This window comes from Chelonia mydas, chromosome 10, assembly GCF_015237465.2.
Source record: "Chelonia mydas isolate rCheMyd1 chromosome 10, rCheMyd1.pri.v2, whole genome shotgun sequence".
Classification (NCBI taxonomy): domain Eukaryota; kingdom Metazoa; phylum Chordata; order Testudines; family Cheloniidae; genus Chelonia; species Chelonia mydas.
Genome location: NC_051250.2, coordinates 32911140 through 32935781, shown reverse-complemented (window position 1 = coordinate 32935781; position 24642 = coordinate 32911140). Strand labels below are relative to the sequence as shown.

Here is a 24642-nt window from a genome sequence, read left to right as displayed (position 1 = left end):
TACTTGTGGCACCTTAAAGACTAACAAATTTATTTGAGCATAAGCTTTCGTGAATGCATCCGATGAAGTGGGCTGTAGCTCACAAAAGCTTATGTTCAAATAAATTTGTTAGTCTCTGAGGTGCCACAAGTCCTCCTTTTCTTTTTTCGGTTCAGAGTGTTTCTGCTTCCTTTGTTAACTATAAACATACCCACAATAGTTAGTTTCTGCCTCCCTTACTTACTATAAACATATTCACAATACTTAATTGTTTCAGCAATTACTTGTTCAGGCTTGTTCAGCAGCTACTTGTTCAGGCATGTCTTGTCTTAAATTGGGCCTGTTCATGGCACCTAAGCCGGCCATACATGTTTGTGCTATTCTTGGCTTGGACTACCCAGGACTGTCTCTGGTCATAGTCTTGTGTCAGTTCTTGGATCAAGTATGAGTGACTTCTGTGTAGGTTAGCATTTATGTGTTGGGACATCTGATAGGATGCATATGAATGCTAGTGCCCTGGTAATGGTCATAGTGCTGCCTGTCCAGCTGACAGTTGGTTGGCTTCTCTGCTGAGCAGCTGAAGGGGTCTCTGCCACAAGTGTGGCAAGCTCAATAGCATAAGCAGCAGACTTGTGTAGTGGGCTAGATATTGGACTATGATCATGAGTTCCTGCATCCTAGCTCTGACACGGATTCCCCTCTCTGGCCTTTGTCCAGTCACTTAACCCTTTGCCTTGGTTTCCTCATCTGTGAAATGGTGCTAATTTATACCTCCTTCATAGGGACATTAACCTGGAAGATATTATATGTAGCAAAAACATGTGACACCACCCTAAGGGCCTGTACATTTGTTACTTAATGAGGTATCAAAATCTGACAGTCTCTTGTTTTTGATGTCTGAGCCTATGAATCTAAGTTCTCCTATTACTTCCACATGTGTGTTACAGAGGTTTCAGTACAGGGGAGTCACGGGGGGGGGGGGGGGCAGGGGGATGAGCTGGCTGCTGAGGTATATAACTGGCACAGCGTGAGAGAGAATGATTTCATTCAGAGTTGTAGGCATTGTCCATTTCTGGTTCTTGGGCAATATTTGCATCATATGAAATAGGACCCTATTTTCTGAATGGGATGTATGGTTTCCCTCTCTCTGAAGTGGTTTGTTTAAAGGTACTAGTGGCATTTTCAGTGCAGCTGTATGGGGATGGCTGTTCGAATGTCCAAGGCCAGCAGTACCACCTAGTGGCGACACTCGGAGCTATGTAACCCAAACGGCGAGAGTCCAGGGCCGCTTTGCAACTACTGTCTGCAAACAAAAAAGGGGGAGGGGAGGGGAACCCGGGCCCACCCAACTCCACTGAGTTCCAGCCCAGGGCCCTTCAGAACAGTAGTCCCTATAAGTGGCCAACAGCCTGGTACCCTTACTCTAGCTCCCTGGGTCACTTCCTACCCTTGTTTCTGTCTCTCCGTCAGTGGCATGGGTCTGCTTGGGATCCCTCTCAGGTCCATCTCTGGAACACCTTCCCCAGGTGGCAGCAAGTCATCACCTTCGGCTCCCGCCATTAAAGGGCCTACAGCAGCTTGACTTTGAGGCCTGGTCCCATCTGCTTGAAGTTCTGGCAACGTCTCTGCAGGAGGCTGGTGCACCCAACTGCTCTCCTCCCTGGTCAGCCCAGACTGAGCTGAGCTGTTTCCTTTTGAATGCTCCCTGCACTGCCCAGCAGGAGCAAGGGCGCATGGCTTCCTGTGTCCAGTGCAGCTCCTTAACCCTCGCCTCACCGGTGCAGGGTTAATACACCCCATCACAGGGCATCTGTTTCTTTTATATCTGATGCAGGGGGTTGTGCCCTCAGAACTCCTGTTGTTTCAGGCTGTTCAGAGCTTGCCTCTGACAATTACAATAGAGGTGGCAGTGAAGGGAGATTTGAATTGAAGGAATAAGTGGGAGGGTGTCAGGAGAAAACCTGCAAAGCAAAAGCAAGTATTTAAAATTATTAAGCGAAAGCTTTGTCCCTTTGGAGCATATTTAATCACCTGGGCCTTCGCTCCTCCATACACCTCTGTTGAGAAATACTACATAGGCAGTTGGAGAGAAAAATAGATTTGGATCCACAGAGAATCACAAATCCCAACCAAAGTAAAGCAGGGATGGGTGAGGGAGAGTAGCTGAGCTATGTGACCCACACTTAGAAGCAGCATTCCAGTTTATGCACCAGAGCAAAGGCACAGAGAATGTTCAGACCTCTATCTCCACCTAGTGTTGGCCTCATGCAGTACAGTTATTCTGTGCATTAAATAGGTGAGGCTACGGTAACACAGCTGACTTTATTCATAAAAAATTAGCAGCATTAACAGTTGAAGGATGAAGATTTTTAAAGAAAATATTAGGTTCGTATAAAGAATGCAAATGTTTTGGTAGGCTTATGCTACATGGTCAGGAAAAAAAAGATACTGATCGTCCAGTATTGGAGAGGTCAAAGAAACAACTGTCTAGTAACCTGATAATAGTGGATGACTTTGACCATCTGAATATATAATGGATAAATATTACAGCAGGGCAAGGTTTAGAGAGGCAATTTCTCAACACTTTAAACAATTGGGTTTTTTTGGAACAACTAGTTGGAACAACAGACAAGATGACAAGCTATTCTTAACATAATCCCATGTAACCCACAGGAGTTGATTCAAATAGCAACTATAGCTGTTGAGCATTGTGTAACAGCGGCCACAATATAGTGAAGTTCAACATCCTTGAGAGGGATCCTACTAACACCTAGTATTTGGACACTAAACTATAGAATGGGGATTTAAAAAAAAAAACTAGTAAAAAAAATGTCCTAAAGTCAAAAGTGAGGAAATTAACATCTATAGACTCAGCATGGAGGTGACAGACACATATGGTACCGTTACTGAGTCCCAGATATTGGGAGACAAGAGAAGGCAAGAAGTAAACTAACATGGCTAAATAGAGTGTTTGTACAGGATCCTACTGGCAAGAAGTAGGAGAAGATGGAAGGGCCAGGAATGGGAAAGGGACTCCGGGGCTATGAGGCCAGAGGCCCAAACCCAAAGATGTTACAGTTGTGGGAGCAAGGGACACTCTAGCAGGGGCCACTCACCTCATGTGAGCGCCCCCCTAACAGGTGTGCGTGTGCCTGTTCTCTCTCTGTTTTTGCGGTGCTCTCTGCTGGCACTTCTTCTTTTCAGGTGGGTTTTCAGTGACTCAGTCCTCCAGCCAAGTCTCACACAGTCCCTGTATGAAACAAAATAGATCCCTTCCAGGGTAATCAGTCCAACAGGGCCTATCCCAGTACCTGCCTTGGTCTTTGGCAGCCCTCCCTGGACTAGTTCTCAAATAGTCCTCGCTCTGGAATGGAGTGGTGCCCCTGGGGCTTCCTCCCTGGACACTCTTCAATCTGTAGTGAGCTTTGACTGACACCAGCTGAGTCGCTCATTCAGTTCAGTTCATCCCCCTTCTGGGGTATTATATTTCAATATATATTGACCCCTTCAGGGTCTTCAGCCCTTTCCCTATGTAAACTCCCTTCTCAGTGCACTCAGCCACTTTGCCTGCAGCTGGTGGGGCGGGACCTGGGCCCGCCCACTATACTGGGTCCCAATCCAGGGACTCTACAAATAGCAGCCACCTGCTGCATCCCTTTAACTAACTTGTTGCTACTACTCTTCCCTGGGCCACTTTCCCACAGCCCCAGCATGTTCAGTTTTACCCTTACCTTGGGCTGAAGTCTTGCTTGAGACCCAGCAGCCAGCTAGGAGCACCTTCCTTGCACCCCCAGTCCCTGCCAGCAACTGATTCTATTCTGTCCAGGAGCTCCCTTTTATATGAGCCTGCTGGACTCTGGCTGCCCCATGCAGCCTCTTTTCCGATTGGCTGCTTCCCTGCAGCCGCTTTAGGTAGCCTGGAGGACTCACCTCTACTGTTCTTTTCCTGGGGTGGGGTGTGGTATGACCATGAGGCCTCCAGCAGGGGGACTCTGAGTCTAGTATACCCCGTCACACCTGCCCCCTCAGACAGGCTTAGGGTGGTTCTATTGCGGATAATGTCCCTTCTTACCCAGTCTTTTCTTTGTCTCTCATAATTTAGGGTCTTCTCTCCCCGGCCTCTCTGCCCAAAGAGCTATCCTCATTTCTGCCCTGTTTTGGTCAGGGTCTTCTCGCCTCTCAGACCTCTCTGCCTCAAGCTTATAACACTCCTTTGCTCTCTTTAGTCAGGTTCTCTCTCCCAGACCTCCGTCTAGAGAGCTTTTAGCTTTTAACTCGTGGCTCCCTTGAGACATGTCCCTGTGCCCTAACACCCGAGCCTGCCTCCTCAAGAGGCAAAACTGTTTTATGTGGCTGCTCCCTCCACAATAACAGCAATTGAGCCTTACTAATCTCTCAGCCTGTGGCAGGGTTTCTGTGGCTCCCCTGGCCTTTTGCGCTGGCCACCCTGTCCTTTCCCCCAGTTCTTCCAAGGGCAAGCCCTCCTTAAATGTCCCACCTGTCTACACCGATAACACCTCTTAGGTCGGGCCTCTGGCCAACAGCCCACTGGACCCCTGGTTCCCCCGATACCTATAACAGATGCTGTCTCTCTCCTGCAGGATCCGGAACAGATACTGCTGCTGTCTCCTAGCCTGGCCAGCCCCTGTTGCAGTTCCAGCTGAACCTGCTAACTGAACATGTTTCATAGTTTCCTTGATATTCTTGCCCACTTATTCCCTAGGAGCCTTGGGACCCCAAACTTCCTCCCTCTGGAGTCTTTGCTTTCCTTCCCTCCATGGGTTGGGCTCTCCTTCTAAATGGGACTTTTTTAGCTCCTACAACCTGCCCTTCACCTTGCAATTCAAAGCCCAGCAATGTCTCTTCACATGCCCCATCTCCCCACACTTACAGCACCTTATCCCTGGGGCCTCGGTCTTCTTGGCCCCAGGTGGTGTTTTCTCAGTTCTGATCTCCTTTGTGGCTCCGATCTTTGGGTGCTGTCATCACTGCCAGGCTTCCTGCCACACTTGAAACTGGGGCTGCTGGAGTTGTTGCTGCTGCTGAATCTGAAGAAACTCCTGGACCTTGTGAGTTAATCCCCAGAATGACCAGGAGGAGACACTGTACCTAGCGGTGAGTAGACCACCCTGTCACAGGGATTAAAGGAAATACTTTAGAGAACCCATAGTTAGCTCGTTGCCACAAAATATCACTGAGGCCAAATGCTGAGAAGAATGCACAGAAGGACTGAATAGTTATATGAACAGCCAGAGTCCCCGCAGACAGGTTATTTAAAAAATCTTGGGAGGAATCTAAATCCTGATGCTCCAGGGTATAAACCAGTGGATTACTGAGGATTTAGGGAGAAATGTGTCCTATGGGCAGGTTAGTCAATAGTTACCCACTTTGGAGTTTCTTGCACCTTTCTCTGAAGTATCTTGTGCTGGCCACTGGCAAAGATGGGACACTGGGCTGAACGGACCATCCAGTCTGGCAATTCTTTGAGTACTGCCTCTCTGCATGCTCATTGGACTATGCACTGGTTCTCACTTGTCTTCAAAGCGATTCAGCACATCAACCCTGTTTCAGACAGGATTGTTTTGGCACAACCCCATAGTACCTTTGGCACAACCCCATAGTACCATAGTAATTGTACCAGTGTATTCTAGGACTTTTGAGCAGCCAACAGATTTATAAGGCTACCGGGAGTCACCAGACAGCTTGATTACAGATAGGCTTACAAGTCCTATTTAACTAGCTTTATAGGCAGGGAGATTTGGGAAGAAATACTCTGGTGCTAGTGGTGGTGAAGTTCTCTTTGGAAACTGTAGTAGCCAAGCAAAATTTGTTCGTTGTCCACATCAGAGTGGAATCTTCTGCATACCTGTGCAAGGAAAACCAAACCTCGCATGGTGTTATCAAACTTTAACCCACCTCCTGAAGCATTCTGGGAGTTGTGTGACTGTCCTAGAATTCCCCATGTCCAGTCACTATTGCTGCTACTGCCAGCATGACCCATACAATGGAGAAGCAGCAGTGCAGGCTCTTCAGACAAGCAGAGAGTTCAATAAGTGAATGGACGGTGTGGGAGAGTTATATGGCTGCTGCTGATCAGAAACTGCAGTAGGAAGAATTCATGAGGAGGCTTGAGTGGAATAAATAGGTCCTGGACCTAGGACACTGCTTAGGGGGTACCCCCAGGGAAAGTTCCAGGTTGAGCACCTGACAGTGCTGTCCCTGAACCCAAGTTACTCAATGGTGGGATGATGTGATGGGAACTAGCCTGACGGCTTTGCTCTCAAGGCATTCCTTGTGATGGCACCTCTCATCAGCAGAGATCTGGATTTCCTGTGCCATGGCTCTGAGAGTATACCGTGGTCAAGCTCAGGAGCCATGTTATTTCAGAATTAAAGTACCCCTCAGTGATATAGGCAACTTCTCTTCTCTTAGGCAGAAAGAGCCCATGCATTTAAAGAGAACATCTCAACCAGTGAGTTATATGGGCTCATGGTGCCCGTGCTCCAGCAAATTTAGAGCCCGGCTCCACTGGGGCCAGGTCTCTCCCCTGGCCCTGCCTGCCGCCCCGCGCACCTCCCCCAGCCCCGCCTGCTTCCCCTGTGCACCTCCTCTGGAGTGTCCCTGCCTGCGCCTTGGACAGCGGGCGGCTGCCCTGCCACTCCACGCTGCACTCCCTCCCAGCCACTGCTGGCCACAAAAGGGAGTGGCACTGGCAGCAGGCTGAGGAGGGGAGGAGGTGCACGTGTGATGGTAGCCCCCACCCAAGCACCCACCACAGGGGAGGCGAGGGGGCTTCCTGGATCTGAGAGGGTCTCGGCCCCTAGGCGCACGTGCAGTGATGGTGCCGGATGAGTGTGCTCGGGGAGGGGAAGAAGGGGGCCCCTCCTCCAGAGCTTGCCCCTCCCCCGGAGCTCGCTGCTGCCAGTGGGGAGAGGGCTGGGGGGGACTGTGGAGTCTTCCTCTCTGGCCCCAGCCCCCAGGCAGCCTGCCTGCACCCCAGACTCCTCATCCTAGCCCCACCCCACCCCAGAGCCTGCACCCCCAGCCAGAGCCCTCACACCCCAACCCACTGCCCTAGCCCTGAGCCCCTCCCAAACCCCTTATCCCCCTACACCCAACTGTCTGTCCTAGCCCTGAGCACCCTCCCACACTCCAAACCCCTTGGCTCCACCCCATTAATTTTGTTATGTGCACCAATATGCAGGTGTGGGGAGGCAGGACTTGGACCCATTCTGGGCACCACCAGAAATTATACAAACCTGCTGCCCCTGATCTCAACATGCCTGTCAGGCATCTTGTCAATTGAAGATGCTTTGCTAATCCTCATGCCTGTTGCAGACCAAGTTACAGGTTTCATCACTTCGCATACTTGATCAGTGATTCCTCAGGAGCTGCAGAGGAAGGTTTCTGCTTTCCCATCCAGGCTCAGACACTGCATGTAGCGGGACACCTACTCTGAAATCTAAGTTTCCCTAGAACTAGCAGTTCCATAACGACATTGCCTTTTAGCACAGGTCAGAACAAGCCCACTTATTGGAACGTCCCCCACACTTTCCTTTCTAGCATGACTGGTTCACTAATTAAGCTTTTTCTTATTCCAATCAAGTTGTTACATCTGCCTTACATGTATATTTGTTGACTATGTCTGCTACAAATTTCTGGTAATATCCAGGGTTCATGGGTGCTGAACTAGGGGTGCTGGAGGTGCTGCTGCACCTCCTGGCTTGAAGTGGTTTCCATCATACACAGGGTTTACAATTTGGTTCAATGGCTCTCAGCACCCCCACTATACAAATTGTTCCAGCACCCCTGTGAGGGTGAGGTCACCTACAGGTTCTCCTTTGTACTTCGGTTCAGCATTTGCTTGCATTCAACATGCCCTTTGGGTGGCGTGTGTCCTGATGGGGGATGCCTACCTCTCCAACAGCCCTATCTTCGAGCAGCAGGATGGCTGTGATATGTTTAGCTTTTCTTCAAATTGCTGTGAGCTGTAAAGAATCAGAACACCAATCTTATCATTTTGTCATTTGAAAACTGTTTGAGGCCACCTCATCTTCTGGCTCCAGCTAAAATGTATTCACCTGAGTGTATTAGTTTCCTCCAGTTATCTTTTACAACTGCAGCCTCTGCAAAAAAGAAGCCACCTGACCTATACCTTCTTCTGTGACGGTATCAGCTATGATCAATCGTTCCCTGCAGAGCTACATTCACATGTTGGCATTCTTTCACACCCACTGCCTTCCACTCAGAAAAGGCACTGCTCCGTCCTGATGGCAGGGGCAGCATGTACCCCCTGATATCTCTCAAACTTGGATAGCTTTGAGAATTCCCACTGAGTCACATGCTTGGCACATGGACCTTCGTGTTTGTATCTATCACAGAGCTATACCTGGAATAATAGTTTTGTCAGCAAGTCATTATGGTTTGTCTCAATTTTACTAGATGGGTAACCACAGGCATAGATAGATAAAGGACCCAACCCTGCTCCCAGTGAGATCAGTGGAAGTTTTGCTATTGACTTTAGTGGGAGTGGGATTGGGACTCCAAGAGAGTTGTCCAGTGCCATAGAGAGTCAGTGCCAGGGGCAGGATTAAGGGAACTGGACATGATATACAGTAAATTTGCCAGATTTTCTAGGGTTCTCACCTGTCACCCTGGTCCCAGACATTTTGGCCAAACTCTTGCTCTTACAAAAAGTGCAGAGGGATTTTTAATGTCCATGCAGAACAGACTGGAGCTTGGGTGTTCAGGTGTCATTTGAAAGATCCACCACACACAGTAAACTACACTGGCACTCAGTTTTTATGTTAGCCCTTCATTCTTCCATACTGGGGTTTGAAGCTATCTAGGTAGTTCTAGCCTCCTGCTTACATTATTCAGCCAAATATTTAAAAATGAGAGAACCAGGGTGTGATGTTATTGACTTGAACTGGGACCATATAGATCATTGTTGCAACCAAGGTCCTGTAGTGGCACCAAATCTTATATAAAGGGGGTCAAATGAGGTGTCTAAGACAAGGTTATGGTTTGTTGGTTATGATTATGCTATCTGTATATGTGTATCATTTTTATAGTTGAAGTTATGAATATACTGTCTGTATTTCAAACTTATGCTATGCTTCTGGGTGACACCCCAGACAAGTTGGTGTCCGTTCTGCCTAGCCTGCTTGATGACCCATTAAGGACCATCCGCCATACAATTGACCCATTGAGAGAAGGCAGACATGCCTTGGGACTCAGCAAGGTATGTAGGGACATGCCTATGGACAGAACTCTGAGGTTTTTCCAGGCCCTGTGATGGACAGCTTGTCTTTACTGTAACGAGGCTGGTTCTGGCGGGACCCAACTGAGAGTGCCAATTCAGGACCAATTGCTTCAAGCAGGGCAGTTACAGCCCAAGGCTGGGGTTTCTATGCACACCAAGGCAAACCAATCCAGCCAAACAAAGAAGACTTTGGTTTTACCCCACTGGCTAACCACAAATCACACACAGCAATTCCCCTGGACACTCCAGTTTCCCAGAATCCCCATCAGTGCCATTCATTATGGGGACAAATGGTCATGGAAACCAATACCCCAGTAAAAGAAAAAAAGGTTCTCTCAATCCCAAAGGACCAAGCCCCAGACCCAGGTCAATATACAAATCAGATCTTACCCACAAATCACTCTATTGCCAATCCTTTAGAATCTAAAATCTAAAGGTTTATTCATAAAAGGAAAGAAATATAGATGAGAGCTAGAATTGGTTAAATGGAATCAATTACATACAGTCATGGCAAAGTTCTTGGTTCAGGCTTTCAGCAGTGATGGAATAAACTGCAGGTTCAAATCAAGTCTCTGGAGAACATCCACAGCTGGGATGGGTCTTTCAGTCCTTGGTTCAAAGCTTCAGTGTAGCCAAGTCCCTCCAGAGGTATGAAGCAGGATTGAAGACCAGATGGAGGAGCTGCAGCAGCTTGTTATATTCTCTTGCCATGTGGTCTGTCTTTCTTTGTTCCAAAGACAAGATGTCCATCACACGGCCTGGAAAAACCTCAGAGTTCTGTCCACAGGCATGTCCCTGCATACCTTGCTGAGTCCCAAGGCGTGTCTGCCTTCTCTCAGTGGGTCAGTTGTCTAGCTGATGGTCCTTAATGGGCCATCAAGCAGGCTAGGCAGAGCGGACACCAACTTGTCTGGGGTGTCACCCAGAAGCATAGCATAAGTTTGAAATACAGACAGTATAGAGCCAATATTCATAACTTCAACTATAAAAATGATACACATATACAGATAGCATAATCATAACCAACAAACCATAACCTTGTCTTAGACACCTCATTTGACCCCCTTTATATAAGATTTGGTGCCACTACAGGACCTTGGTTGCAACAATGATCTATATGGTCCCAGTTCAAGTCAATAACATCACACAGGGACCATTTTTTTATTTTTGTTAGGATACAAAATGTTAGTAATCGGCTTAGCCTGCTACAGAGGTATTTTCATTTCAAATATTAGGAAAAAATTACAGCTCAGGAGTCAAAGCCAGCCCTGCATTTGTCTGCAGTGCAGTCACATCGGTTTATGTTTGGCTCCAAGGCTAGACAGGCAATAGAAAATGCAACCAAGTGAGGCTAAGTAATCACCATTCCCGGAAACAATCAAGATTGGACTAAACCCATTTGTCTGGGATTGGGTAAGAATAATAAACTCAGTCCTGCCGTGTTTCAGAGAAGTACTTAGGGCTTGTCTTCATTGCATAAGGTAGCTCAGGTTAGTACACGGGCATTACTGCACTCGGAGTTGGAGTGAGAGAGGCCACACTTCAGCTGCTAATCCCATCACTCCGTGTAGCTCCTGTGTTGTTGTAACTCAAACTGCTGCATCCCCACTGCATTACTAGCTCCAGCGTCAGCAGCATTCAAGCTTCAACCCCCCCACCTCTTGCCAGGCCAGCTAGCTAGAATTAACCACTTAACTTGATCTAGAAATTTGTATGTGTGGACAGGAGTCAGGTTATTACTATTTATTACCTGTATTGTGATAGCACCTAGGAGCCCTAGTTATGGACCAGGACCCCATTGTGCCAGGCACTGTACAGACACAGAACAGAAAAACAGTCCCTACCCCAAGAGGCTTACAGTCTAAGTTGGGGGGGGAAATTTTAGTTCTAGCTCAAGCTAACCATGAAGTGAAGATTAGCCTTTAGTTTCTCTGGTGATGGGAACTGGACAGACAGACATGCTAGATAAAGTATTAGAGAGCCCTTCCAACCCTAATGATTCTACGACTGACCTTTGCGATCCTCTCCTTGGGGGAGTTCATTAGTGCCCCTGTAGGATACCATGGCATTTTGAGGTCCCCAGGTATGGATGTAGTAGTTTCCTCTATGGAGAGAGTTCTTGGAAGAGATATTCCCGATCACAATGAACGTTGTCCCTGTATGGTTAAAAACCTCGCCAGTGGCAGTGTCCCCTTGTTTATTCCCCCCCACCACACTCCCCACTGTTCCTCAGGCGTTCTTGTTAACTGCTGGAAATGGCCCACCTTGATTATCCCTACAAAAGGTTTTCTTCCCCCCTCCCCTCCGCTTTCCTGCTGGTAATAGCTCATCTTAAGTGATCACTCTCCTTAAAGTGTGTGTGATAACACCCATTTTTTCATGTTCTGTGTGTATATAAATCTCCTCACTGTATCTTCCACTGAATGCATCCGACGAAGTGAGCTGTAGCTCACGAAAGCTTATGCTCAAATAAATTGGTTAGTCTCTAAGGTGCCACAAGTACTCCTTTTCTTTTTGCGAATACAGACTAACACGGCTGCTACTCTGAAACCTGTCTTAAGTGTGAAGGGGATAAAAGTTATCACTGCCTTTTAGATAACAAATTCAAGCCCATAGCATGCTGGTACCCTTCCAACTCTGTGCACCATGTGGCCACTTAATTCAGGAGCCCTAAGGCTGTCCTTGGGTGCTTCTCTGAGACTCGCAAGATTTGGGGTCCTCAGAAAAGTTATTTCCTGACTAAATTGTCTTAAAAGTTGTCCTATACAAAGAGAGAGAGCCCTCCTCCATGGAGGAGTGTGTGTGTTTCTGTGCACACTTCAGATACAGCAGCTGACCAAGAACAAAACAAGAAAGAGACATCACTCAGTTTCATTGATTATGTTCTGGGGGTGTTGGAAGAGTTGCATCTGACCATTTGCAAGCTGAACTCTTGCTCTTTCTCACAGGCAAGGACCTTCAGGCCAGTCTCAAGCTAGCTGTTGATGAAGATTATCAATTGGAGGTGTCAGAGAACTATTTTCCCAGCCAGTGAGAATCTCAGATTTCCGAGATTTTTTTTCCCATCCCAAATCGGGATGAAAGGTTGAGATCTCAAAAATTTTCATGAACCAATAATCTGAATAAGAATTCCTGGGGTACTAGCCCTCTGGAATCAAGGCGGACGTGACTGATAAGGAAAGCTTTAAACAGTGAAGTGTAGGGAGAAGGTTGGGAGAGACTCCTGTAATCTCCATGCCTGATTTTAATACTCAGGAAGAGGAAAATCAGGTAAACAAGGCTATAGTAAGGGATAAAGGAACAGCAGAGGGTGAGAGAATGGACAGCAAAAGGGCTGTACCTAACTTAGCTAGGAAACTAGGTGAGGTCAGAGAAACAACTGAGGTGTTTGTGCACTAATGCAAGGAGCCTGAGCAACAAAATGAAAGAACTAGAGCTACAGCTGCTGGATGTGAAACCTGATGTTATAGGGATTACAGACACGTGGTGGAATAACATTCATGACTGGAATACAAATATTGAAGAGTGCTTGCTGGTGAGGAGAGAGAGAAATAAAGGTAAAAGAGGTGTGGTAATATTGTACATCAGTAAGGTGGTAGGCCATAAAGAAATAAGAAGTGATATCAAAGATGAAGCAGAACTGATTTGGTTCAAAAATCACTTTGGAAAAGGATTGTAAAAGGGGTTCTGTTGGGATACTGTTAGGGGTTTGCTCTAGCCTGCAGGGTTGGATTCGGATATGGAAGATCTCTTTATTATTAAGGAGATAAATACAATGAGGAATTGTCTCATTTTGGGAGACTAACTCTCCAAATATACACTGGAGAACAAATGCTACTAATAATGACAGGTTTCAGAGTAGCAGCCGTGCTAGTCTGTATTCGCAAAAAGAAAAGGAGTACTTGTGGCACCTTAGAGACTAACAAATTTATTTGAGCATAAGCTTTCGTGAGCTACAGCTCACTTCATCGGATGCTGTAGCTCACGAAAGCTTATGCTCAAATAAATTTGTTAGTCTCTAAGGTGCCACAAGTACTCCTTTTCTTTTTGCTACTTAATAATTGTAAAGCCCAGTGATTTCTGGATATGATAGCTGATTGGTTCAGGGATTTTGGTGAAGAAATCTATCACAGGTGATGCTGTGTTAGACTCATTTTTAGTAAATAGTGAGGATATCAGAGAAGAGCAGGTCATAGGAGACAATCTTGAATCGAGTCATCACGAGCTGATTCAGTTCAAATTAAATGGAACTATATTCAAAAAAGAAGTCGGTGTAAAAGGTGCACGCCCTCCGCACACATTACCTGTACCACCAGCTGCAGTGCTTTGGATGTGCTCTGCCTTCATGTCCCCAGTTGGGTTGTCAGTAAGTTCACCGAGGCTTTTATGTATCCACTAGGGCCGCCTTCTGAGGGTCTGATTTTATTAACAGAAAGTTCAATAGAAACACAAGGAAAACCTTCAGCCTGGCATCTTAGCAGGAGGGCAGACTCTGCCTGAGTTCATCTGTCCCACCTCGGACATCTGTCCCACCGCTTGTCAGGCCCTTTACCTACAAGGAACTCTTGACCTTGATTCCTTTCTGGGAGCCAGGGCCTTCCTGCCGACTGCAGCTCACATCTACACAACCTGTGGAGCTAAGGTCATCTTTGGTCCAGACTAATTCCCTGTTAGGATTTCTAATCACTGCTGACTGTGCATTTTTGCCTGCAGTCTTCAGCAAAGGGCTTGAAAGCCCATTTCTGATCTTCTTGCACCCACACTACTTTGTATGTGATGTTATGAAGTGAGAAACAAACTTTATTCTCCTCCCCTTGAGGGGTCATCTGTTCCTTTAGAATGGACTTGGTTTTAGCCCTACCTTGGTTAGGGCTGCTACCTCTGGGTCTCCAGCAGGGGAGAACACCCTTGTCTCTTTGTTTTTTATTTCAGCTTCCTCCTGGATGTGTGTTTCTACATCGCTAACTTAGTGGCTTTTCCCTTCAGCAGGGTGGAACACTACCTCAGAAATTCCCTAGGCTTGACCCTCTCTTCATGGCAGCCATCTCAGCTTTCAGCACTTCCACCTTCTCACCCCAGGCATTGATGCTCTGGCACTGCCAGGGGATTTCCTCACGGAGCTCTCCCAGGTCCTTCTCCAACCACAAGTGCTATTGGTCATTGTTTTCTTCTTTTAATTTCAGGTGGGCCAACTCCTACTCCTGTGTCATGGCTGGAGCCAAGATATGGTCCCTTGAGAAGTGCATCTCTCCTAGCTCATCCAAAACCTCTTCCTTTTGGGCCTGTAAGGCATGCAGTTGTGCAAGGACTTCAGCCATGATCCTCTCAGCTGCATTAACCTTTTCTTCTAGCTCTTTTTAGTTTATTAGAGGATGAGTTTGCTGGGTGGCCACCATCATTACTGCAGCTGCTATTATAGACACCACCTGTGTATTTGTACTTGTCAACACCTGGTCCTTTGATGGGTGATCCATTCCTCCCCTGGAAAAGCCTTCCAGGACACCTCAGGCATCACTCCTAGTGAGTTATTGCATTGCTGTCCATCTTATCACACGTACTAATGCCTTCGTCACTCACCGCTGCCCTCTCCTGAGCCATCATCTTCAGTCTTTCCAACTTCTGGACTTGTTCCAGGACCTGTGTCTTTTCCCACCTGAGTTTCATACTTTTTGGGTTACTTTCTTCTAAACTGCACTGCAGGTTTGTGAGTCTCCTGGTTTTCCAGCAGCACAATTCATATCCTGCAGCTCTTTCTGGAGTGCCCCATTCGCAAGCTGTAGGCTTTTCAGTTTAGTCTCCTGGGCAACTTTTCCCTTGAATAGCTCCTTTTGTACCTTGGCTGCCTGGTGGTAGGCAGTCTGGTGCATCTTGGACTCAGAATCCAGCTGCTCTTCAGCCATGTTATCCTCACTTCCAAGACAGAGATGAAAGACTCGTACTTGGATGCCACTGTGCTCTGCATGTTCCGCAACTTGGCCTTCAAGTTGGTATTTACTTGGCTGACCTACAGAGTTGTTTTTTTGAACCAACTGTTCACTGTCTTGCTGTTGCTCTGCTCCTCCTCCAGCTGGAGTATTCAGGTTTCCAGCCATTGCTTTTCCTCTAGGGCAGAGCTCCTTGACCATGGGTACTGGCTGTTCCTAACTGTCAATTAATTCCTGTCATGTGATGCCTGGCACTTGGCACATTTAGCAGCTGCAAGTTTCTCCTGAATTTGAACCATCTCAGCCATCATCTACTTACATAGGTGCTAGAGCTTTATCATCAACCGCTGGGTTTCTTGGAGGCTAAGAGGGGTTTTCCTTTGAAGAACATGGTGTTCCTTTCCTAGCATGTTGATTCATTCTCTCATCTTAAACACAACCAAATGATTTCTCTCCCTCTCTGCAACTGGCTCCTTCTCCCTGTCTGCTACTCACTGGGTTTGCACCTGTTGCTCAGAGAGTTTGTCAGTAAGACTCCATCTGGGCCTGCAAATTGCATGAGTGCTCCACAACACCCTCAGACCTTGTGTCACACGTTTCCCAGGACTTCTGAATCATATTTGTTCTTTTCCCTGGCCCCCAGCCCTGGAACCCTGCTGTCCTTCACAGCAGCTGAATGGACTCTTCTCTAACAGGTTCCTTTCAGGCTCCGGTAGCAAGCTACCCCAGCTCCCAAAACCCTCATGCTCTGAGACTGAGGACAAAGTCAAGGTATCCCTGGTAAACGGAGAGAAGTCTGAACCCCCTGAAGCTTCCTTGGCTACCCAAGGTTTTCCCAACTCTACAAACTCTTACTTCCCTGAGTGCCATCCCCTCTGTCTGAAACCCAAAGTTCTTGTAGGACAGCACCTTTTCACATGCTCCTTTTCCCCACACTTGAAACAAGTTACCCTGGGTTGTCACTCTTCCAGGCTCAAAACTGTGTCCCCTCAGGCCTTTGTTCAGTTTCTGAAGCTGTCTGAGTCTCAGTATTCGTAATAGTCCAGACCTCCCCAAGTGTCTCAGTACTCTGTCTCACCCAGCTATCCCAGTAGTCTCTTTTTCTCTAGGGGCAGACCCAATTTACCTACTCTGGGGCCCACAGAATGCACACCCAATTGGCAGGACCATGTCTCCTTCTCTTTCGGTGTCTGTGATGGCTGGGCCTGTCCAGTCGCTGCTGTGGCTCCTGGACCTTCTGCCAAACCTGGGACTGGAACTCCTGGAGTCATGACTGTTGCTCCATCAGCCAGTCTGGGAGGTCAGACATCTCACAGCCAAGGATAGTATAGGCCCCTGTAAAAGTCTTCGTCCCTCCTTGATGAGAGGAGGGTCTTGGGATCCTGCTAGCTATGCAATGTGTAACTGTGCATGTGCTGTCCCCACTCGCCACATCAACTCTGCAGCCTTAATGTCCCCAGTTGGGTCATCAGTAAGTTCACCAAGGCTTTTGTGTATCACCCAGCACCCCCTTCTGAGGGTCTGATTTATTAACTGAAAGTTCAACAGAAACACAAGGAAAACCTTCACCATCTTAGCAGCGGGGCAGACTCTGCCTGACATCATCAGTCCCACTTGTGTCTGTAAGTCGCATGTCAGGCCCATTACCTACAAGGCATTCTCAGTGTTGATTCCTTCCTGGAGCCAGAGCCTCTGCAGGGCCTTCCCGCTGACTGCAGCTCTTCTCCCAGCAGCAGCAGGCAGCTCCTCGCAGGCTGGGCCTCCTCCAGCTATCTGGGATGTCCCTCCCTAAATTCCTGTCTCTCTGAATTCTCCTGCTCTGTTCCCTCAGAGCTCCTCTGCTTAGGCACCTCCTCTCTCTAACCAAGCTCTGGTAGTCTTTTATCAGGTCCCGTACTTGTTAGCCAGTTAGCTGCCAACCAGTCACCTAGGCAGTTAATTACTACAGGTGGGCTGAGAGGGGCTCGTTCTCCTTAAATAAGTCTGTCACAGGTAAACTGGGCCCTGACTCCCCTTAAAGGAGCCAGACAGCCCATGATATAGCTTGATATAACTTTTTTTATTTTTTTTTTTTGGCCAGTGAGAAAGTTGGATTTTGTATATATTGTGGGATATAGTATATTTTAAGACTGGTATGCTGAAGAAGAAGGGGTGGATGCATACACCACTGTGGGAGTGTCTTTAGACAGGCTTTGGTGTTTTTCGGAAATGCAGGGTGATAGCAGTGGGCATTGTGGAATGAATTTCCGTTAGATGGATTGACTGTGTGTAGCACCACTGAGTTTCTTATCCTTGTCCGTTACAGATGTAATGTGACATGCTTCATTTCCACTTTTGTCTGGCATAACGATGCAGGTTGCTCACAGGCGGTGATTAGTGTAAATGAGGGAGTGTGTTGTGTTCTGAGAAGTTTTTCCCTATAGTGTGTGTTTGCCAGATTTTGTCACCATCTGCCATTTCTGTTTGTTGTTGCCAAAAGATGTCATTCTGAATGGCGTTCGGGGGAATATTTTCAAAAGATAACTCAGGGCAACATTGGTTACATTTGGATTCATGAGCTCTCTGCTGGGTTTCAACAGTCATTGTATATGCTGACCTATGTGATTTTTTTTTTGTAGTCTTTGTGCTGCTGTTGTTTGTCGACTTTGGTAACTGTCACATTCCAGGGTGCAATCCAGACCAGTGAGGGGTTATGTCACCACCTACAGTGCAGCCACACACAAATAGCCAAATAGCATGCAGGTCACACCTTAAGTGTCTGTGTGTATCTGCAGCCCTCATCCAGCAGCTCTGACCCTAGCAGCCTGCCAGCAACACTCCAGTCACACACTGTTGTCCACCAGCCTTGGTTACTACCTGCAGGGTGACCCCAACATACTCCCAGTCCTGGATTTTCCCCAAAACAGGTTCTGCACCAGCCAGCCCTTTCCTGGGCAGTTCAGATATTAAAGGCCCATTTCCCCTGTAAAGGGTCAATATTCAACAGTTAGCTACTGTAACTGGAGTCACCAAACAGTTCTGTTTAAACACAGCACTGGATTGGTTCAGATTAAAAACGAGACAAGTTTATTTGACTACATAGGGATAGGTTTAAAATGAACTCAATATCCAGTGTTAAAGTCAGAAATGGTTACAAGAGAAATAAAGATAAAACACTTTCTAGTAGCTAAAACTTAAACTAGACTTGGTTCAAGGTAAAATCCTTATCACACATTCCCAGCAGCATTGCTGAGCAAATGTTTGTCAGGATCCCTCCCAACCTCAAAAGGCTGGTTCCTTTGTCTTCCTAGGTGTGTGTGTGTGAGAGAGAGAGAGAGTGCACTTGGCATTTTCTGTCTCTTTCTTTTATAGTCCAGTTAACTTATTGAAGTGGATTCTTCTGAGGGTTACCCCTCAAAGCAAAGTTTATTTAAACAGTAAAGAAGGCAACATGGAGTCTGGTGGTAAAGGAGGGTCCATGTTCTTTCTTCTCACCCATGGTTGCTGAAATGCAAATTTGCTTTGTCTCCTGCCCTCCCTTCTCCCTGCTGTCTTGAGGACCCTGTTTACTACTTATATGTAAATTGTGGTAAACACATTTCTTTGTGATACTTCTGCCTGGGCAGGACTATGTGGATTTTAATATATGTTAAGAACATCAGACGGGGATTTCATAACTTTACATATAATGTTACTACATACATTTCACCAATGAGTTATTAGTTTTCAAATAGTACTTGACAAGGCATGCTTTGTACAAAGATTATTACAGTACTGTGGAGGGTGTGAATACAGAGGTGCTTTCGGTTAACGTATTCACTTTTCACCAGTTTCTGAGATGTTCTCGTTCTCTGTTGCAAACATGGAAAGTGGTATCCAGTCCAGGAATAGTCCATGCTGCAATATAACGTGTTTGTTAATGTCTAGTTTTAAGCAGAGATTTTGTCATTCTTCTTAGATGGGATCTGTGTGACTTTTTGGGGCGGGTGTCACTTTTTACTTGTTTTAGTTTGGTCAACGTTTAAGAAAACATTGCTTCAGAAATTCTGACATGAACTATATTATTGTTCATGGATTGCAGTGTTGCCAATTCTCACAATATTTTGCTGTGTGTTTTTTTTAAAGCCCCACTAAATGTCTAGCTCTTGGGGTTGAAAAAGTTTGAAACCATGAACTCTGTGCATGCTAAAGGTTAAAAAACCAGAAGTTAATTAAAAAGAGCCCCAGAGTTTTGGGGTTTTTTTTTCATCTCTCAATTTTTATGCCAGTCATGATTTTAGGGGCCTAACTCTTGATTTTTTAATGTTTGAAACATTAATGTTTAATTCGAAACAAATACTTTTGAATCCATAGCAGATTTTTTCCATGTTTTTTTTTTCTGAGCTGCTACAGTACTCAGCGTGATATTTCTCTGTTTGTTTGGATGTAATGCAATAACTTCTGAATGCCACATCCAATCAATTCCAAAAATTCAGTGAACATTCTAGGCACCACTGGGCAGAATCCTATTGATTTTGGGGGAAATTGGGAAACTGGAAGGGGGAAGATGGGGACAAATGCAGGCCCTGGTGTTTGTTTAAGCAGACCACAGCTTCAGACACCTCGGTAATTGACTATAGAACAAAGGACCACTTGATGGCAGCCACTAATGACTTCCATCATAGCAACACCCTCAGCTCTGTCCCTCCCCCTCAGAGGGTTTTACATGTTGACACCATGAATGACTCATCTCCTAGACAGAAAGAAGAAAGATGATACTGGAAGGAAGTGCAAAATGGGGTTCACAAAGTCCCTGGCTTGCGGGAAGAGAATGTGAAACCAAGGGATAGGGGAATACACAAAGCCCCAGTATGGGGAGAAGGAGGGAAAGGGGAGTAACGAGGTGGCACACAGTGACTCTGGCATGGGGGGAAAACATGGAGGACACTCAGAGCCCCTGGCATGTTGCAAAGGAGGAAGTGAGGGAACATGCAGGGAACTTGTGGGAGGGGGCAAGGAGCCCTGGTGTGTGAAATGAGCTTGGCCGACAGAAGCTATAAAGCGTGAGACCCAGCCTAGCGTACAGTTTTCACCATTGTGGTGTCTTGGTGCATGAAGCTGCAGCAATGCCTTCGTCTAACCCAACCCTTTGCACGGGCAGTGCTTGACCACTTCATGATCTTTAGAACCAGAAATGAGGCATGGAGTTGGTGAGGCTTCAGTCCTCAGAGCTGACTGAATCTGGCTGACTTGTTGGTGTGGTGTATCGTGTCACTCATTAAAGTGAGGTGCGAGATCGTCATTGTGCATATACCCCAGACTTTCCCATGTATTTTCATGTAAAGGCAAATCATACATTTTACAACACTGATGCCTTCATTGGATGAAGGCAAAGGGTATTCAGTGTTCCCAGCTCTCGTGCTGAGAAATGATTTTTTTTAAGGACCTGTGATTAAGCTGGCCAGCTCTAAACACACAATGCTTTTCCTCGAAGTGTAGAAAGTCACTGTGGTTTCGTCTGCATATTCACCCGCTAGTTGGTGACTGTTGTTGGTGTGCCCTGGTGTCTTCACTAGTAGATGAAAAATCATTTCGCTTTGGCAATAATCTTGTTCCTGTTCCTCAGCGGTCGAGTGGATTACACTTGTGCTACAGTGTGAAGCAGAATTACAGGTGAGTAATTATCCCAGGTGGCAAATAAGTGGAATCTCTTAGGAAATAAGAGCTTTCTGAGGTCATCACAGACAAATGAGTACTCCTCCCTAGGCAGGGGACTGTAAGAGAACAGACAACTTGAGGTGGTGTGAGGGGGGTGGATAAACCACACAGGGGAGAGGTAAGGGTGCAGGAACTACTCTGGGCCCATGAAGTTCTGCCCAGACAGGCCTGCTGGGCATGCTCCAGTTGGAGGCAGAACTCAAAAGGTTATTTCTTTGGCACAGCAGGTGGTGGGCAGAGAGACTACGCCACGAAGGCATTTCCGAGGGGAGTTCTGCTGCACGAAGTCGAGACTGCCCACCCTGCTGAGACCCATGGGCCATGTTGCCAGGGACAACCACCAGCTGCACTGTGCCCTAAGGGGAAGGGCAGAATGGTAGGAAGAGGCCCGGGGGAGAGTGTTAGCTGAACCGCAGGCAGTGGACACCTACCTTAGGGTGCTCAAGAGGGCCCCTGGGCTGGAACCTGGTGGAGTGGGCAGGTCCAGGTTCCCCAAACCCAGAGGTTCCCAAACTAAGCCATGACCCAAAGGTGATCTGTGACACAGTCCCAGGTGCTCTGCCATGGGCAGAGTTTGGGGGGGTGTTGCCCCCCAGAAAAACTGTATGTGTTGGCAGAGTGGCAGCCAACCATGGCCCCCACTCAGGGCCAGAGGAGCCCAGCACCCCTTGCAGGTGACAGAGGGCACAGCAGAGCCATTGGGCGGTGGGCAGAGGGCAAGAAGAAGGGGCTGACCCCTAGAGGCAGCAGCGGTTCCCAGGGCAGCTGGAGGAGGCTGGAGCGTTCGTGGCTCTTCCCATTCTGAGCCGCTGAACCCCATGATTCATGGCTGTCGGGGTGAGGGGTGAGCTCAGGGCTGGAGCCCCTGGCCAGCCAGGCAGAGGGTGGGCAATGCTGCTCGGAGCTGCCAGCCTGGTGGGAAGGTGCAGGCAACAGGACTCACCCCTGCAGAGCCAGCAGGCCAGCCCCTATGTCCCCCCTTCCCACACGCATCGTGGTCGGGGTGTAGGGCTGGAGGAGCCCTTGGGCTCAGAAACTCCTTCCTGTGCAGCCCGGCCTGGGTGGCCTGAAAGCAGCAGCTGCTGGCTGGGCACTCAGCTCTGAAGGCAGTGCTACCACTAGCAGCAGTGCAGAAGTGAGGGGAGCATCCCAAACCATCTACAGCAGCACGAAATGATCCAGCCAAGAAAATGAAGAAAGTGGTAAGAAAATATGATGACACATAGTTGAAATTTGGATTCTCCTTTACTGGATTGGCTGAGTACCCGTGTGTTCTATGCTGCGAAACATTAGAGAATGAGTGTTTGAAGCCATCAAAACTTGAGCATCACCAGAAGCAAAAAACACTGTACATTGCAGAATAAACCACTTGAGTTTTTTGTGATTGAAAAAAGAAAAGAACTGAGTAAACAGGGATCAGTACTGGAAAAAACCACAATGCAAATAGAAAAGAGCTTAAAAGCATCCCACTTGGTTGTACTGAGAATTGCAAACCTCACTCATGCTATCAGAGAGGATTTGATTTTACCTTCCATGCAAGATATGTGTTGAGAGGTTCTAGGTGAAGAAGCTGTAAGGAAAACAGGAACGAAAGATCAGTTCATCGATACGACTGGTGATGCCTGTTATTTTGCATTGCAGCTCAATGAAACCACTGATGTAGCAAACAGCTCACAATTTATGTGCAGTTTATACTCAAAAACAAACTGACAGAAGAACTTTTATTCTGCAGAGTTACCAACCTGAACAACTGGTGCTGAGATCTTTCAGTTATTGAATTATTTCATTACCTCCAACTCACCGGAGCAAATGTGTTGCGACATGTACTGATGGAGCGGCTGCTATGACAGGTAAGTGAAGTGGAGTTGTCGTTCGAGTGAGAGAAGTCACTCTGAATTTTACTGCTACCCACTGAGTCAACAGGCACTGCCATCGAAAGAAATGAATGAAGAGCTGCATTATATGATCCTGTTATTTAGCAAAGGTGGGCATTTTTCCTGTTTGCTCTTGCCAACTTGATCAGTTGGAAAGAGCAAATGGGACAAATGCCCACTTTCATCAAAAAAGTGGGGTGTGGAGGAACATATGGGGGTGGGGGGTGAACGGTGATGCTAGCCCTGCGAGGGGAGGAGCAGGGTTTGGGTGGGGGACAGGCAGGGCTTGAGCGAGTAGTGACCGCCAGCTGCAGTCTTGCGCAGGGGTGCAGTCCGTGGTTGGGTGAGCAGCGACGCCAGCTCTACACGGGGTGGGGAAGGGCTCGGGCCAGCCCCCAATGTGTGGGAGGGGCCTCAGGCTAGCCCCTTGCGGTGTCTTGTTTCCCTTTTGGGAAATATGATAACCCTAAATATTTGATTCTTTTCTAATTGGCAGAGAATAGGGTTGGGTCTTCATTTACACAGCACAGATATTCAGATTTTGCACTAAAAAAATAGAACACACAAGGTAGTGTGCAAAGCCGGACAACTATTTTGTTTTAAAATCCAATAATAACAGGTTTTTAAACAATTTTGTTGCTTATTGTTCAGTTTTCTACAAAATTGTGGTTTCCCTGTTTGAACACCGCATTTTGCTCTCAACATATTTTTTAAGTATAGTTTCACTAACCCTGTTTGGTTTCAAAGACGTGGAAGCATTTCTTTGAGTGTATGGTGCTAGGGATTTCTAACATTACAATTGTTTACATTAACATGGAAAGGAAATATGTACATTGTTTATTTACAGTGTTAGAATTTATATGTATGTAATTATTCAAATTAATATTTTTCATCAAGAAGTGTTAATAATGGGCCGCAATGCTTATTGCAGCTGCACAGATGGGCCTCAGGGGAAAAAAGTTTGGGAACCCCTGCCCTAACCCAAAACCGCAAGATGGGGCTGTTGCCCCACCCCCAAACTATAACCACTAGGAGGGAGGCTTGCCCCACTCTAAGGTGGGGACAGCTGCCGTTCAATATTTGAAAGGGACCCATTTTCTGTCATGCTTGAGGAGGGCCATTGTATATTGCCAGGCAGCGCAGGAACCAATAAAAAAAAGCAGCTGTCAGAGGACAATGGACTAGGCAAACCAAGAGGAACCACCCATGCATTGTGGATTCCTTGCAAGTCTTGCAAGAAGCTGGGATGAAATCCTGAGTGTAACAAGATGGACAGGAGCCTTGCTGAAAGGGAGGTTCAGCTCAGTTATGATAAGAGGATGATAGCTGAGGCTCAACAGCAAGTGAAACCTTGCATGGAGGATCTAACTGTATCTGTATAATCTCTGTATCCATCTATGTAGTTAATTGAGAGGAAGGATGGTCTTGTGGTCAAGGTGTTGCACTAGGTCTCAGGAGATATTGGTTTAGCATCTGGGTCTGCTATAAGCTCTTTGTATGACTTTGGGCAAGTCACTTAGTCTGTCTGTGCCTCCATTCCCAATTTGTAAAATTGGGATAATACTTCTTTTCTCCCATTGTTTGCCTGTGATGTTTGTTTATTTAGACTATAAGTCTTCCAAGCAAAGACTATCTCTTACTCGGTGTATATATGTCAGCTTCCTTTGTGGCTGTTCCCAGATATTGAACCAGGGACCTTCAGAAGTGAAGCTGAGCTAGAGAGCCAAATTCTTAATCTGACAGCTGTAGCAGGTCCACAGAGAGATATACACAACGCACACTGACCATTACACTCAATGGGCCCTGGCCTTATTTGCTATATTTAAGTACTACTGCAATAGAAATGATAATAGATCATGCTCATCACTGCAGTATCTGAGCTCTGTACAAATTCTAAACATGATATTAACAATTCAGGATGTCC

General features: G+C 46.9%; 1 long non-coding RNA gene across 1 annotated transcript; it reads right to left on the bottom strand.

Moving 5' to 3' along the window:
• Positions 1-836: 836 nt before the first annotated feature.
• LOC122461949 lies at positions 837-3788 on the bottom strand. The gene is made up of 3 exons (XR_006284228.1): positions 3711-3788; positions 3096-3229; positions 837-1940 (listed from the first exon to the last, which is right to left on the bottom strand). It is a non-coding gene; the product is annotated as an uncharacterized LOC122461949 (long non-coding RNA).
• Between the last annotated feature and the right edge of the window lie 20854 nt (positions 3789-24642).